Genomic DNA, 18,000 nt, shown 5'->3' on the forward strand with positions numbered 1-18,000 from the left:
CCGGGATAGGCTCTGGCAGCCCCGTGACCCCGAAAGGGATAAAATGGCTTAGAAGATGAATGAATGAATGCATTTATTTTGTGCAATACATACCTCATCTCATTTGAAAGTTGCATATTGGCATAAAAAATTATTCTTAAAAAAAACTTCTATTAAAACGCTGCATCCGGTTCATTGTTTCATTTGTGGCGGGGTGCAAAATTTGACTTTTTAAGTCTTGACCATGGGAACATGGGAGGAGTCAACAGTCGCATTGCGTTTGTTAAAATAACACTTCAAGTTGGTCTCTTTTAGACGGTCTATGCTCTGTGCCTGAGTGCTCATGTGGAGAAGGGCTCCTGCAGAATCCTGCCTAGCCTGGGGGCCACTGCTGCTTGGTAGCATTTGTTGTAATGGCAAGTGCTTTTTATCTTCACAATAAGAAGTCTCTAATGATGCCAGGAAAAAAATGTCATTTGTTGCTTTCCTAAAAAAGATGCTGGAGAGATCTGAAATGTCCCTAAATAAAGCAACAGAGTCACCAGGTTTGTAACAATGCTCTGGAGGAATCACATAGATGGATGGGGAGTTTTATGCCTTCACAGGTCGTTTCACAAAACACAACGAGGCGCAACGAGAACCCTTCAGAGGGGGATCAGTGGCGGTGGGTAAGGGTATTCATTACTGACTCACCTGCCACAGGATGGTGGGCATTGGTTGATTTAGTGTATGAAGAAAATGAAGACATCCCTAATGGAAGCAAATGGTGGAAACATGTTTAATCAGACGTGATTGCTAGTAATTAAACTGTTTTCACAGTCGGCTGCTCTGCTTTAATATGTATCATGCAAAGAGTGAAAAGCAGAGGAATGTGTGAAGATCTGCATTACAGAACAGTGGTATATTAATTATATAATTCACAGCAGTCAGAATGATGATTTGTTTTATTTTTATTAAATGATTTTTTAAGATAAAAATGAGCTTTAAGAGTCATCTCAATAAACAGATGGACGTATATGACTGTGAATGTGGTGTCTTAAGTATTTTCATCCACCTCTATCTGCGTCGTCATCTCTGTTCAGTGTTGAGTGACCCCTCTCTGGCTCTGAATCCTAAAACCTCCTCCCCAACAGATGACTGGTTGTTCCCTTCGACTTTGTGTGGTCCTCACAAAGCTGAGCAGCTCATCAAAGAGCATCTGCAGGGGTGATATTACAAGCTGGGAAAGGATTCTGGTACCTTTTGATATATTCTCTAACAGAAGAGTTGAAGGTTTGAATTAAAAAAAAAACATTGAAATGTAGAAGCATGGATTTTCATCATCCAGCATTAGTGTTAAACTTATGTCAAATCCCAAACACCTGTTATAAAAAATCAGTACGTCATGGTATTATTTTTTCCCCTGTTTATTTTATAAAACATAAAATATTAATGTTATCTGATTAATTGAGTCAAATAAAACAACACTTCTGGAATGAATTTAAACTATCTTTTTAAAAGACAAACTATATAATGTGACGATTAACATTGAATATTGCTTTTGTACAAAAAACTGCTTTTATACATTTAAAGAATAAAGATCAAGAAATGAAAGCTAGTCAGTTCTGTTTAAACATTGTGTGTTTTGGTCTTTTACATGTTTGTTCAGTATCTGCAAACCAGACGTGAAGTCCAAGGGCCCTGTTTGGCCCCATCTGTAAATTCAAACAAACACACACTTACCCACACAGCCACACACACTGGGGCATAAGTATGCATGGAAGCGTCATATCTGAAGTGTGTTGGTAAAGAACGGTGTGTATGTTGATCTATGCAAATATATGGGTAAGTTTGGATTAGCTGTGTGTACAGTTCTGTCCATCTGCAGATATGTGTAGATGGTTATTGGTTAATTGTGTGTAAAACTTTAAATGTAATTTTGCAAAAAAAAAATCTCACATTTGTGAGACCTTACTTGCAAAAAATATTGTTGAGATAAATTCAGGTCTTGTTGTTTTTCTTATTGTGTTTGTTCTATCTTTCCTTTTTTTTCTCTACAGTTCTTTGCTTTTTCTCATTCCCCCCCCCCCCCCCCCCCCCCAAATTTTTCCTTTCTTCCTGGTTTCCCTCACAAGCTCTTTTTACAATTTATCCTGTCTGGTTATGAGTTTAAGACAGATTAGACTCAAACAAAAAGGGTTTTACATTATTGTACACCTTGGGTGTGTACAGATTGCACAACCTCTGTTGTAACAGTAAATCTGTCCTACTCTAGTGGCTATCAGTTTTTTTGTTTGTTCAGCTGCTGGAATAGTGGAAAGAAAACACAAAAGTTCCACAAAAATGAAGTTTTTGTTAAGTGTCAGTATTTCCCTGAAGATTACAGCAGGGGTCAGGGCAGCTTTTCTTAAATTTGAGTTTTTATACCTTTTTTTTAATTTAAGTCCTATGAAGTTAGTAGAATACAAAGGGGGCAGGACCTTCTATCGCCATTAATTTGCAACACATAAACTTCTAATTGAAGTGATTGTTGATTGTTTTTCTCCACACACAAGTATTAAAATGTATTGAAATTGTGTCTTAAAGTTGAACATTTTTGAAGAATCTGTGAAAGTGTACCTAGAACTTTTTGTTGTTACATCCTAAAAAGATGAAATTTAATTTATCTGGTATTAAATGTTCTTCCACGGCAGACACATTGATATTACCTGTGGCTGCTATTGCCAGTATTACACAAGTAATCTACAATGGAAAAAAAAAAAAGAAAAAAAAAAACTGTATTGAGTGATAACCACTTTTTTTTTAAGCAGTATGACTGGACACACATGAAGAGCACAGGATATTTTCTTTAGTCTGAACTAGAAGTGGAATGTGTAGCTGTCATATTGAACCTGTGTGCTCACTCACTTAGCTTGGCTCATTCTCTGGGGCGCCCTTGTTTGTCTTCACCATTGTTCCGGTTCAGTAGAGAGCGCAACAGGGAGACAAGAAGCTCAGTGTTCATTCTTGTCAAAAACTCCTCAGCTGATCCTGTAAGCCATCCACATCCACCTTCACAGACTTAAACACTTCCAAAATTTTAGCTTTTGAGTTGCCCTCCAAGTCTGCAGCTGCATGATAGGGATGCTAACTGCAATTGCATTTACCCATCATCAGTTTTGATTTATCTTCTCATAATCTTCATTTACACACCGTGTTGATTGAAGCAGCACTGACTGACTGATGCATTTGAGTAACAATAATAAAAATGTATTTTTTTTTTTTTTTTTAGTAATTAGTAGGATATTATGGGTAGTCATGGGGCTTTGAAGTTCTGGCGCTTCAATATGATGTTTCTGCTGAGTGTGCTGGAAAATGTTTAATATTAGTGTGAGTTTTTCTGGGATGTTGCCCTTTGTGAGGGCAACATTATTCAGTGTCACACCAATAGAGGGCATTCTTGTTCAACTACAGGCACAAAGTCTCCTTTGTTTATGAAGGTATCCATGGGTACAGGTATGTTTTCCTTTATTTTCTACCACGACTAACAGCATTTCAAAATTTTGCTTGAATAATACTTAAACATTTTTTTTGTTTTTGTAATCTCACAGCAGATACTGCAGATACTTATTTCAGTTCAATTCAAGTCTGCTTCATTTATATAGCCCAATTGTACAACACAGTTGTCTCAACAGAGACTAAGTACAAAACATAAAATCAGTTATAAAATGCAATATCTGATTACTAAACTAAACAGACTAGGCTAAACTGGGCATCCCTGGCCTTAGACACTTCTTCTCAGTAAGGATAAACTTAAACTCCCAAAAAAAACCTGATTTCAGGAAAAAAAAAGAAGAAACCTCGTATCAGACATTTATGACACGTCTTTTTTTTCACCATCCAATTAAAAAAACCTTATATGATTTTTATTTGATTAATGAAAATTAAATGATACATTTAATCAAGTCCCCAGACTCTTGTGAAAAAGAAAATATATATATGTTGATATATGCATACGCATTTGTAAGTTATACATGGCTTTGAGTAAACAAGCTTTTGTAAAAATGTCAATTTTAATTTTAACACATTTTATTTGACTAAAAGGAAAAGGAAGTCAAATAACTTCATAATTGTGTCTAATACATTATTCTGATTAGAGGAGGAAAACATTTTATGTCATTCAAAATAATGCATGTTTAGGGTTGAATTAGTTTAAACATTGGAAAGCATTTGCAATGAGACCTTGGCTTGAGGGGATTTTCTTAATGGCTTAGAATAAAATAAAATGAATTTATCTCAACCTCAGCTGGAAGCACAGAAGTAAATCTGTTCAAAGTCAGAGAATTCTTCTTATGGCCAATGTTATCAAATTTCTTTAAAGTGTCAGACAATCTGCAATATTTCACATCTGTATTTTATAGTAATATAGTTAAATGTGTAGTTTGACAGGTTTATGTTTTCCTTTGACATTTTTCTTTTACAATTCTTTATTTTACTGTCTGCTCTTTTAGGAGGTCCGTCTTTTTTTAGTTTATCATTGCTGTTGAGAATCTTTTATATTCTACAACCAACTGATCTTCCTTAATTATGTCTAATATAGTGAAAAGGGCAGAACTGTTATGATTGAATAGAAATGATCACCAATGCATGCTAATCCTTGTTTGTTACTTATTTTGCTGTTATATAATGGCTTGCAGATAGTTTTCTTTTTTTTAATGACTAACATTTTACAAGGGTTATGATAACATTTGTTGATTTAAATGGATGACTGTGATTTTAAACTGTCCATCAAATTCTTACAAATTTATTGACTGAAAACAAAAACCCAAAAAAGGATTTAAATCCCAGCCAATAACCATTAACAAGGATTCTGAACACATGCAACTGATTGGTCGTAGATCACTGATGACAGGAAATCCATCCTTCCTTGCTCATTTCACTTTTTTACACATACTCCTACGTTGAGGTTTTTCACACAGGGTTATCAAACAGTCCAATGATCTGCTTAAAATCATGAATCTGGTAATTGAACCAGCACACATAAAATGTACTTTTTGCAGGCAAAATGACTGCTATTGAAGGCTTTTAGAACATGTGAGCAATAAATGAAGCAGAGTTAATTTTCTAATGTCAGAACAAACATGGATGTTTTACTCTCACTTCACCGTGGTCTTTTGAGCGAGGAATCCAAAGAGCCCACACATACTGTGCTCTATATTGACTTTTCCCTTTATCGTTAATGTACTTCTCTCTTTGTGTCAGGTTAAATAATGAACTGTTGCAAACCGCGGTGGCTTCATGTCCGTGCATGCTGCAGCCCAGAGGTCGTTAATTCTTTAGGTACACATTTTTTTATTCTACCCCTGAGTTCAGCAAGCAGTTGATATATGATCTTCAAGAGGGCAGTTTATTGATTGCTGCGGGGACTCTGGCACGTTACTGTATGGTCAGATTGTTCCGGGGTCCTCTGCACTGAAGCCCTTGTCTTGCTCACATGGATCCAGGATCCACTTTTGACATGTTGATAGCAAGTGCTCATTGGATAAGAGCAAACATCAAACATGTGCATGGGTAAGACAAGATAAATAGACTATTGTGTTTCACCGCAAACAATTAGCCCGAACAGTCTATACTTAGAGGGGAAGTTTTTGAGATCAGTGGCCTTTATTCATTTATGTGCTTTTTCTTTGGATTACAAAATGGTAGGAATGGTGGGAGAAAAAAGTGTTGGCAAGAATTTTTTGGGACAATATTTTTGAGGTTTGTTGACATAATACCGGGAGTCTCCAAAAGGGAATGAAATCCTTCCAAACTGGTGTGAGGAAGTCTAGAGGGGTGGGAATGTGAGCTCAGCTGCGGTCTGTATTCTCAGGTGATAGATACAGTTGGGGAATTGGTGTTGGGGTGGGCTGGCTGTGACCTTGACCGTGGAACAGTAAGCACTAGCTCAGATATCTTAGCTGATACCCATACATAGAGGCTCATTACGGAAGAGCCCCCATATGCAAAGTGCAGAGCTCAACACTGGCCGGCTGACAGGGGCTAGCTTAGCACTGCTGACGGAACAATACGATAGCTGAGCCTCACCTCTCGAAAACACAAATCCAGCAGTGAGCTAGTTCCTCAAACTATTAGGGTCAAAGGCCGCTGCTTCATTCACATTATTTTGTTTTAGAGCAGTGCTTCCAGTATCAAGATGGCTTCCTTAAGCATCCAGACATAATACGGAAGCAGTGAGAGCTAGCTTCACAGAACTACTGAAACTTAAAAATGTACAAGCAAAGTCAAATTTATTTTCTAGCGTCTAATTGAGCCAAGAATCCTAAAAGGCTAAATTGTCTTAAATGCATTTAATTATTAGCCTTTTTAAAAGCCCAACAAAACTAAACTAAAAAGGAAAGGGCCAGGCCCAGAGCAGCCATGACTGACTGCTGCTTGAGAAAGACTTGTGAATTACAAGAAAAAACTGAAATCTTATCAGTTATATCTGAATTAAAACAGTTCAAAGCAGTCCCTGTAATTTGGATGACAGGTTCCAGTCACTACAATAAATAACCACTCAATTTCCTAATTGTTAGATCAGTTAAACATCCTTTTCTTTTCTATTCTAAAAACAACAACATTTCAAATTCTAGCCTAGTCCAGTCCAAATTGGGTCAAACACAGCAAAAAAATAAAACAAAAAAATTTCAGTATTTGTGCCACTGGGAAAGAGACTGCAATTTGCTTTTCATCATTCAAGTATGTACAATGATCTGGTAAAAAGTGGAAAATGGTATTCCAGTATTTTTATTTTGTCTCTATTTGAAATGAACTGATCTGATCGTTCTCCTGAATATGTGATACTTCAGTCATTGTGAGGTTGCACCAAATTTTTAAGTTTCCTTATCAGTTCTTAAACACGTTTTCTGATCAGAAGTGTTGACAGACATGGGTTGAGCCGCATTGCTGTTGTGTGTGAAACAGCCTGCAATACATTTTATTTCTCCTAGAATTAGAGCAATGAGATCTGTCTTCACTGCAAAAGTAAAAACAGTTTTGCATGTGACATCTGGTATTAACACTAAATTACCAAATCAACTTTATTTTGATTCACAAATGTACAAATTCATTTTATCACAATTTAACACAACTGAACATGTTGATGACATTTCTATCAAATCAAAAAAAAAAAAGATTGTCAGGGTTTTTTGCATCTAAAAACTATAACTATCATAATTGAAACTGAGCAAATGGGAGGCTTTTAAGGAGTGAAATAGAAAATGTATAAATATTTACATCAACAAACACAAATAATTGCTTTATAATAAACTAATCTGTAAAATGACTAAATCAACATGTTTTTAAGTCTAATTTAAGATATTTATTAGCCCTGCCCATATGCACAGTGATGTAGTGGTCAGCACTTTCAACTCACACCGAGAAGGCCCTTGTTCGAAACCCAGCTGGGACCTTTCTGTGTGAAGTTTGCATATTCTCCCCACACATGTGTGGGTTTTCTCCAAACACTTCAGCTTCCTCCCACTATCCAAAAATAGGCATCACAGGTTGATGGGTGACTCTACATTTTTCCTAGGTGTGACTGTTAGTGTGTGAGGCTGTATGTCTCCCTGAGAGACATGGTGCCTGAGTTGGGCTGGGCCATCTACATGGGCCATAAGGGGATTGAGAGGGTTTGAAAATAGATGGGTTAGATGTACTGCACACACTGCCTGCAAACATAACATTTTTAATCATTTTTTTTTTTTAATCAAACTATCATGCGTATTTCTTTTCGGAAAGAATAGTGCTGGTAATTGAACCCATGTGTTTGGGTTTTCTCATTTTTTTCTTTAACCCTTGTGCTATCCTAGGCATTTTAACTTTGGGAGTTGGGTCATCTAGACCCACTAGACAGTGCGCTGAACCTTTTTTCTTCAATATTTGTGATCGTCACTGGTGTCCATGGATTACATGAAATCTTTCCACCTTTATCCACCTTTGTCATGGTAGGGAGAACACGTCAATGCAAGGGTGGGGTCATCTAAGATAGCACAAGGGTTTTTAATGGCAGCAAAACTGTTAATGTTTATTTATTTATAACCTAAACCTTAGACTCTCTAAAATCATTAAATGTTATTTAGATGTGCATTTGTTGTAAAACGGAAAAAAAAAGTTGAAATTTTAGTCAAACTTTTTCATAGTATTTGGAAAAACTGTATTTTAGTTTGTGTGATAGACGCACATTTTTAAAACACCCACTGGGCACACTGCAAGAGCTGCTGGTGTGTTCACTTTAGTGTTTGGGTCCCAGATTAGCACACTTCAGAGGAGGATAGAACTGTGCTCAGTAAAGAAGTACTAGGACGGTAAAAAAGGTTTTGCAGGAAAGCAACCACATGTGTGTGGACAGGCCTATCTGCTCCGGGGCAAGCCCTTATCAGAACTATTGGCATGTCTTGACTGGGATGACACAATCAATAATCAGAACTGTTAATCAATGGTATTCTAAATAAGAATTGATTGGACGCACAAGGTTAGCCAGCTTTATTGGTTTACATTAAGCAAAGCAACACAATAGACAAAAGGCTTTGGACTGGGACCGACCAGTTGTAACTCATACACATGCATCGTCTTCAGGAACAAAAATAAACACAGACAGGCCTGTGAGTTTGTGTTGTCTTTTTTTTTTGTGTACGTAACAAACCCCATTCCTATTAGGTAGTGTCCAAGAAGTTGATGCCCATCAGTTTCGACTTTATTCTTGTCAACAGTATTGTCACGCACAGCTTCATTTGAATAAAGCGAAGCTTCAGTCGCATCTCATTATTGACATGGTTTGGGAGACGGCGGTCTCTGTGTTGGGTCACCTTTCACAAAACAGCTATGCCTTCAGGGATTCCTGAAGGAAGGAAGAGCTCCATGCAGCCAGGGCGCAACTCAAGGAAGCACTGCATCTACCTTATTATAAGGTAGACAACAAAAGTCACAACTGTCAGTGGATTAGTTCAATACGATGAAGGGTGTATTTCTTTTGATGCCGTACAATAAACCTGCCCTTTAATTATTCTGATTTACTCAAAATCTTAAGTCAGGTACTAGGGTAAAATCATCTATTGCACTCTTACCATTGCTGAATGTACATTGCAAGCATTACTTGTTGAAAGTGCTAAAAGACATGGAGGAGTCGGTGGGAAAGAAAATCATTATAGCTCATGTGATAGGACTTGTCAAACTTAAAGAGGATTATAGGCAATCGTGTCATGCATTTCTAAAAGACAGGTGCAAAACTTTACATACAATTGATGTGAAAAAGGGGGACAAAGACGGCCTCTTATTGTTACTAACGTGAAGACTTTGGAATGCGAGAGGCATGGATTAATAATATGTCAGACCAATTTCTTTGTCCCAGCAGCAGCACTTGCCTCATTCTTCCCTTCATTCTCAACTTTGCATTGCATTATATTACTATGTGCAATCCACAGCACAAGATAAAACCTGGTTTAAATACTGCTTTTGTAGCCTGTTACCTATCATGCAAAAAGTTAGATTAAGTCACCCATAAATCTTAACTAAACAATAAGTGCAATCTTTTTGTTCATGCTCATACATTTTAATTTTTGAGTTTAAAAGAATAAAAGCCAATTTTATGTCTTTTAAAATTTCATAGGAATGTTCAAACAAAAAAAAGCTTGAGTGTGAGTGAAAACATGGTTGTATTTTATTTATACTCAAATTTTTTCCAGAAGTCCATCTTTAGTCCTTGTAAGCATAAAATGAGATATTTCTTTTGATCTTCCCATTTCCTCTGAAGCGCCTCTTTTTAGTTTGTTTTGTCTGTCGATTCTCCACACACCTTGCGTCTCTTCTCTGGCTCTCCTCCTGCATATCTGTCCGCTCTTTGATTTTCTTTGTCCCTTGTGAAAGCCCCCTGTCACCTCTGGCCCTCCTGTTCTCCTCCCCCTCCACGAGTCTATTACAAGCAGCACTCCTCCTTCTCTTCCTTCCCCATGTATTGCCATTAGAAGACATGTATCTTGGGAGCTGCTGCAGACTCCTATGTGTTTTGATTAATATTTTAGCAGCCTAAGGGAGAAAATGGGTCTTCATCTTAGCTAATCCGTTATGGGTTGGATGATTGGAGTAGAAGAAAGGGAAACTTATAGAAGAGGAAGGTCAGACTTGACTGTTTTATTTCCCATGTCAGTCATAGCTAATCAAATACAAGTGTAAAGTACAGCATTGACGCAAAGGTAAAGACACGTGTTTTTAATTTGTCATCTAGATTAAGATGTATGTCTTAAAGATGTGAGCAGGATTTAGAGTTTTGAAATGAAACGTCACTGTCAGTGTAGATTCTAAAATGCATATAAAAAGATATTTAAATGTTGGCTAGAGTTTCTTTAAACCAGCCGATCTCTGTCTTCTGACAAGCTCTCAATTTCCAAGCTTTTATCGCTGATATGTGTCCTGGGTTATTACCAGAAGACAACTCCTAAGTATGTCAGTTCTCACTTGGAATCCAATGATTTTTCCAAATGTGTCTCAAGTGTATGTTTGTGATGGGTTCTGTCACACCAGCATGGAAATATTTACTTTGGCTACCATTTTAACTGAAAGCAACAATTCTAACCACTTCATCAGCCTTTTTCAAATCTGAAAATCAGTAACTTATATCCAGACATTCTCACAAGTTATCATCTGACTCTACCTTAAAAAATAGTGTTTCGTTCTCTTTTCAATTACTTTATTGTTTTAAGAAGAATTAAGTAATTTCGTACAAAGTCTGATCTAGAAAAAATAATATCTGTATTGTTAGATGGCTTCAACACTCCCACATTAACTACCTTATGTATTAACTATTTCTTTAAAATGGCCTTCCACTGCTGCCTCCCTTGTAAATGTTGACCTTATAATGAGCTTCTCAGGACTTAGGTTTTCTGGCCGGCTCTTCTCTGTTTGAAAATGATTGAGCATAGCAAGGCCCCACTAAATGGGATTGACTTGTCTGAGGGAAAAAAAAGCAGAAAAAACTATATTTTCTAAGAAGGTTTGGTTTTATTAAATGTCTTGTCTGCGTTTACATTTATTTGCAAGAATTATAAATTTATTGCCAGTTTTCTGCAGATACTCTGATAGAAAATGGAAAAAAAAATATTTTCCAGTTTCCTAGACCCATTAAAAAAAACAAAAAAACTGCAGAAACCAAAAACTGCTTTCTTTAGAGTATTGTTTAAAATTTTAATTTTTACTTGAAGCTAGTTAATAGTTAAAAACCTTAACTCAGAAACTCATCCTAATTTTTTGACTCTGATTTCAGATGATTTCCTTGTGTTTTTTTTTTTTTTCAAAACAAGACAAAACTTTTTGGAGCTTTCAGGTTTCAGTAGATACCTCGCCCATATTTTACCGTATGTTTCAGACTTTCTTTTATTCCATCTAAACCTTTAACATATGTTTTTATTACTTTGAGTCTGTGTTGTGAACCCTATTAATGTCATTAGTGTCCTGCCTCATTCTAGCTGCTTCTAGACACTTGTGTAACGCACACTTCAAAAGACAAACTTGAGATTTTTTGAGATCATTTTTTTTCCTTAACTTCAGATCTATCTCCAAGTTTTTTTTCTATCAAATGTTTTAAAAAAAGTTGTTTTTGAACAATAACAATCACACCTTGACTTGCGTATTATTACGGAGAAAATTCCATCTGGCTTTAAATTATACCACACAACAGAAACTGTACTTTTCAGAGTTTTTAACTATTGCTGTCAAACCTTCTTTCCTGCTCCTTCTGGATCTCATCACTTCCTTTGACTAGGTGCATCATCAAACCCTTTGACCTCTGTTTTGGCATTAAAGTTTTAAAGTGGTTTCAGTCCTATGTAACAGACCAAACTTTCTTTGTCCACTTGGGGAAGCACTCATCTGCTGGTTTTTCTTTTTAGTTGTGGATTTGTGAAGGATCCATTCTGGGCCCTGTGTGGTTTTGTCTACCCCCTTTGTTTTCCATGTTTCGAATATTTGATCAAGCTTTTCATGGCTATACAGATGACTTACAAATGTACCTGCCTCTACAAGCAAAAATTGTTGCTTCTGTCCATTTCTCGTTAATGTGTCTTTAACCTATAAAAACCCAGACCCATTTTTTCTTAAAAATAAAATGTGTATTTTGCCACAAACCAAATGGACCACAGAACTCATTTCTGATACTTTTTCTGTTACACTGATGTCACCATGGGTTCTTATAGATGTGCAGGAGCAGTTAGACCTAAACTTTCAAAATCCTATAAGAACAAGACCTCAGTACTTGTTTTTTTTTTAAGTCTAACCTTTTTGTCAACTATTATAGTGCTGTTGGCCTATTCATGCTGCACTGTAAGGCCTTTAAAAACCTGAAGTTATTTTGGAACACTATTGCAATTCCAAATCAGACAAACAGATTATTTCATTTATTAAGCTGATTTTATCGATTTTGCTTTTGTAAGTAATAGACGACCTTTCCATGAGGGATTTTAAGCAAGTGATTTACGCTTTTACCACCAGTTGTATGGCTTACTGGAATTTTCGTTGTTTTAGTACTGATCAGAAATTGCTGCATCATTTATAAATAGTGCAGAATGCAGCAGTTCTTTTGACAAAACAAGTGTTATAACATTTATTGTAATGTGATCACTTTTCTTCGTTCATTGGATTCAAGATCCAGTTCAAGGTTTTATTGTTTTTTTCTTCCTAAAAGTCTTAATGACATGGCACCACCTTGCATTTCTGAACTGATATACTGTATGTCTGTACCCTCACAAGAGCCACAAGAACAGTGATGTCAGCCAGCCAGACAATCTTGATCATTCCTCAGGCAAAATTATAAAGCAGGTTTGACAGTATGGAGCTCCAAAAGACCATTATTACTTCAATTTTATATTGGAAAAAATAAAATCCATTAAAAAATCCACTTACATTTTGAAATCAGTGTTGTCAAAGCACTCAAAGACAAAAACAAAGTTATGTTGATAATGAGGGAAACATAAGTATTTTCACTCTTGCTTCTCTTTCTTGTTTGGTAACAGTCTTTGAGCCTTTTTTTTAGCTGAAAGAGTTTGTTGAAATGCTCTCATGACTTGCACTTTGTTATTTTTATCAGTCTGGAGCAAACAAACAGCAAAAAAAAAAAGAAAAATATAATGGATTATGTTTTACCCAAAATGATGCATAGACAATATGGGACTTTGTAATTATAGACTATATTTCGATCATTTTAACTTGCATTCTAGCTGTTATGTTATGCTCTATATTTGAATTTCAGAAAGTTGGGAGCTAAACTATAGGCTCCCTCCATCACTTCCTTCAATAGCTTCTGGCTACCTGTAGAGAATATTTTAACAAAAGCATCTTATGACATCAGCCTTTCAAAAGCAGTATTAACTATTATTGGCCCAATATTTGCAGCTCAAATTTATTTCACTTTCAAAAATGATGAATGTGTAAAAAGCAGAGGAACAAATATTGAACACCACTTTATAACAGCAAAGAAAGCAGAGGGTGTCAGTCAAGAGGCTAACATTGCTGATAATGAGCGTGTTGCCATCATGTGAAATCCATCGTTTCTCAATTGTGATCATTGGTCAAATGTATTTTCTTGTAGTTTGACTTGAACCTTCTGTCTTGCCTGTATAACCCTGTGGTCTCTTAGTCAAAGCGAACAAAGAGAACAGGAAAGGGGTTGAGCTTAGTATGAAGTTTGAAGATTAGAAGAGTACCTTCAGTTCCATCAGGAATAATTGCAAACCTGGACAAACAGGGATGAGTTTAGTCACCTTGGTACAAGCTTCCCCTAAGCTCTGACTTTGACTGGATGTCTCCCTCAAAGCTTTTAACAGGCAGATGTAATAGCTCTGTGGTTTTGAAGAGGCCATGGTTAAAGCACCTCAGGAAGAGCACGCTGGCGTCTCTTGTGGCTTCAGATGTGGTCTAAGTTGTACTTAATGCACTGACAGGTAATCCATCTGAAGGCAAAATGCTTTATGCTGATTTAGACAGGAAATCAGAAACCAAGCAAAGTATTAGCCCCAGTGTCTCCTCTTGTTATTCTAGCCCATTATGCAGAGGTGATTTTACTTGAGAGGAAGCGACTCTTGCTTTTGGCAATACCAGTACATTGTTCGAAGAAGAGTGCCTTAATTAATATAACTTCAGGTAATTAAATCACATTACCATATCATATCATTATCATATCACTATTTGTCTTCAAATTTAATTTAAAAAATCAAATTGGAGTGCAAAGTATGTTTTTTTTGCAATTTGACAATACACATAACGATAATATTTAGTAATGGGGAAAGGAAAATATTTAATTTTTTTTTTTTGAAAAGCTTCAGAAAAACTTTTTGTGTGGACAGGACAAGTAAAATATGCTTAAAATCATTTAATCTCAAATCATTTGAAGTTTCCAACTTCATTCCAATGAATGGCTTCCTGAACAGAGATCAACAAGTTGCATTGATGAGTTGGCATAAGAAGTTGTATCAGAATGCCATGTGTATAAAAAAAAGGCATAAAAAATAGTGCTTAACTGTATGATTCTTTTTATTCTAGTTAAATAAATGAAATAATCTGTTCAGGGGAAAAAGCTCAACACTTGGAATCTTTTTTTTTCCATTTAAAAACCGTAGAGTTTGCTGGTGTTTGTCATATAACTGCAAAAGGAATTTGTCATTGACTGGTGCTAAGTTGAAATCTTACAAAACAACACAAAGTAGTAAAAATTCTAATACTGGAGCATTAAAAAAGTTGAATGAGTGACTGCAGTCTTTAGTAGCAGTAAGTCACCCACCTTCAAAATGATACATTAAAGGACATTTATTAGATGAAAGAATATATTTAAAGAAAAATAAGCTAAAATGACCATTTCTGAGTATTTTTTAAAATCATAATTAATCAGAAGCAGACAAAAAAAAATGCTGTTTGAAAAAGAGCTTATTCGTAACATATAAATGATGCTGGGCGACCCACAAGCTCCCTGCTCTAAGCTCTCAGCAATGGGGAGGGAAAGGGGGTGCGGGGTTGCTCTGCACCAACTGTCTTATCCACAACTCAGAGGTGAATTTCTAAAGAACTCCTGCCGCACTAAAGAAATGTCCTAGAAAACAACACTTTTTTTTTTTGGCAAAAAACGGCATCATAATCATTAAAAGACCACTGGGAACACTTTGAAAATAGATCAAAAGACGACCACGAGTCTTTGAGAATTCACTTGTCTTGAAAGCAGTTTAGAAAAATGGACTGTGTCGTGGTAACAAAGAAGAAAGTCCATTTGTGTTTGCATTTGAATTTCTCACCATATTGGATGGGTTTTACGACAAACGTATGGCACAAAATGAAAATATATGCAAGTGGCTTATGAGATCAACACATGTTTGTACCTCTGTCTGAAACAGAGCCACAGAAGAGGATAAAAAGAAAGGGGGGAAAAAAGAGCAACTATAAATGATGACATACATTTTTCTCAATTTACCTGCTTTGTTTGCTTTGCACCCCATAATGGTGATAGGAAAATCAATTAAGCCACAGTATCCAATATACATAGACTACAGAATGACACAAGGCCAGCCAGTCTTCTCTAGTGATATTTCAAAGTCATCGTTCCCAAAGGCTTGCTCTCCTGAGACCACTGTGCTCTTGCTTTCCATGAAAGGCCACGGCTTGCACCCGCAGCTACAGCATCTCTCTCTGAAACAGAAGATTCCCATTACAGTCATTTTTCAGTCCCTACTGCCATCCTGCTTTCCTCTCTCTTTCTCTCCTTTTCTTTTTTACCCTAGCAGTACATCATTGTGGCTTTATCTATTTCATGTTTAGCGAAACTCCCTTGGCGACCCAACATGAGGCAATGGGATGCCGCAAATCTTTGATATCTTAAACAGAGGGCAAAGTGCCAGCACTCCCGCCTGATAGGAAAACTGTAATCCAAGGGAGGAACATCATCCCGAATAAAACAAAATGAATAAATAATCGAGGCTGCAGACACACTTTCATACTCGCGCCGCATGTCCGTGGAGGATTGGTTTACCAGCACAAGTGATTAGTCTACTGGCAGAATTGTTTGGTTTCTGCGGCTCAACCATTTACAGGATGATATAACAGCAAATCAGATCCAGTTCTCGACAGAATCCTTTGCTGAGCTGCTGACATTGGGCCACAAGAAAAAAAGGGGAAAAAAGAAAGTCTCCTCACTTTAAACCAGCAGTCTTTTCAAATTTGTACCACATCACATGTTGCTTTGAACTCTATAATGGGCTGATGTCTAATAGGATCGACTGTAATGAGCACTTTTTTCCAATTTTATTTTGATTTGTTATTGCAGCTGTGTTCCGCACACAAAAGCTTAAAAAAGTACATTGTTTGGGTTTCACTATTTGCCGTTTCCAGTATTCGCTGATTTTTCTTTGTCATGTGACTCCTGCAAGTTCTTTACTAAAACTCAGCTTAAGACATTTGTAATAGACTTTTGCGTCCGAAAGGAAGTGCTGCGGGGGAGGAGGGGAGCGAAGATGAAGATGAAGAGCACACCGACCCGTCGACTTCCTTACCGACTGCTAAGGGTTATTTCACAGCTGTTTCCACCGGTTCCTGAATCACTATAACCAAAGTTTGTGCCCCTGCTCGGAGAAATGGAATCAGCTTACTCAGAAGTAACGGAAAATATCCTGATATGATGAGGAAGAAAAAATCGTGGAGAATGATTATCATCCAGATGAAAGAATGATGGAGGAAACCGGCCTCTTCTGGGTCCTTCTGAGTAAGGATCGTTGACCGACATTCTTCGGCCACGGGGGTGGTTGGGTGGTGCTTCGTATGTCCTGGGTCCCTAACCCCCGCGAATGGGGGGGGGGGGGGGGGACGTGTGTACCGTAATCTTCTGTGGCTGTATTGATTTTAAAAATCAAGCACATTACCAGAACTTGTAAGTGTTAAAAGTGTGTTTATTAATTTAATAAAATATTTTGTTTTTGCTTTTCTTTTTACGAGTTTAAAGTTTTATTTTAGCAGTTTGATCATAACAATGATTTTAATAAGCGTTACTTTACCTTATTTGCAAAGGCCATTTAGGTGACCTTAAAACGGAAATGGCCTCTACATAGAGAACCTCCTGTGTGGAGCGTGAACACATAATATAGATAGTTTTTTGATAGTAGTTACATTCCTGGAGCTGCATTAATAAGCAACCAGGCAGAGATAATATTTTTCAATGCCAAATCGATTTTCATAAGGTTACATTCCTAATATTTATATTTCTGCAGCCTCTCTTTTGTTTATACAATAGATGGTATTAAAAGGGAGATTAAATTTTTCCAGCCTGAATGTAATACAAACACAAAATTATGCTTCTATTTCCAGGGCAAGCTGTGCATTGTCATTTATTTATGAGTTATTTATGCTCTTCCCTCCTTTTCCGTATTTCATTCAACAGTAAATATGGAAATAGTGTTTGTCTGTTTGTGTGTGCACACATACGCATGCTTGCATACCGGCAGACACGCTTTTGTGTTGATGTCTTCTAATGTTGGTCTTTTATATTGCATTGAATAAAAAACTTGGGCTGTTTTTCGGCATGGATCTGCTGGGTGAATAAGGGTCACATGTTTTATGCCAAGAAAACTTTTCCATCTTCCATCAATAAACACTCCCAGTCTTTCCGAATCAACAGTGGGTCACCTTTCTTTGCACACGTGTTCTCTCCTGCTGTGTCTCTCATACTTCTGAAGACAGTCAGACTGTTAATGCTGCACTTACAAGTAGATATAATCCTTTTTAGTAGAAAGAAACCGGCATCTTAGTTGTTGCCATAGTTACCATTCTTTAAGGTCAAAGAGAGCATAAGGACATGAGGCATTTTATTCTCCGTTTCATATAGAATTACTGCTTTTATAATTATTGGTTCAGTGCTTCTGATCATGTCTTTTTTTTCTTTTCTTACATCTCTATTTCAATACTAAATGGATATTAGTGCTGAAGCAGCATATGATGTAGCCTTCTACATGTTCATCTTCTGAATGGATTCAAAGAAATGTTATCAGACTCTTGTAATAA

This window comes from Oryzias latipes, chromosome 3 (genome assembly GCF_053564925.1).
Source record: "Oryzias latipes strain Hd-rR chromosome 3, Olatipes_Hd-rR_3.1".
Taxonomy (NCBI): Eukaryota; Metazoa; Chordata; class Actinopteri; order Beloniformes; family Adrianichthyidae; genus Oryzias; species Oryzias latipes.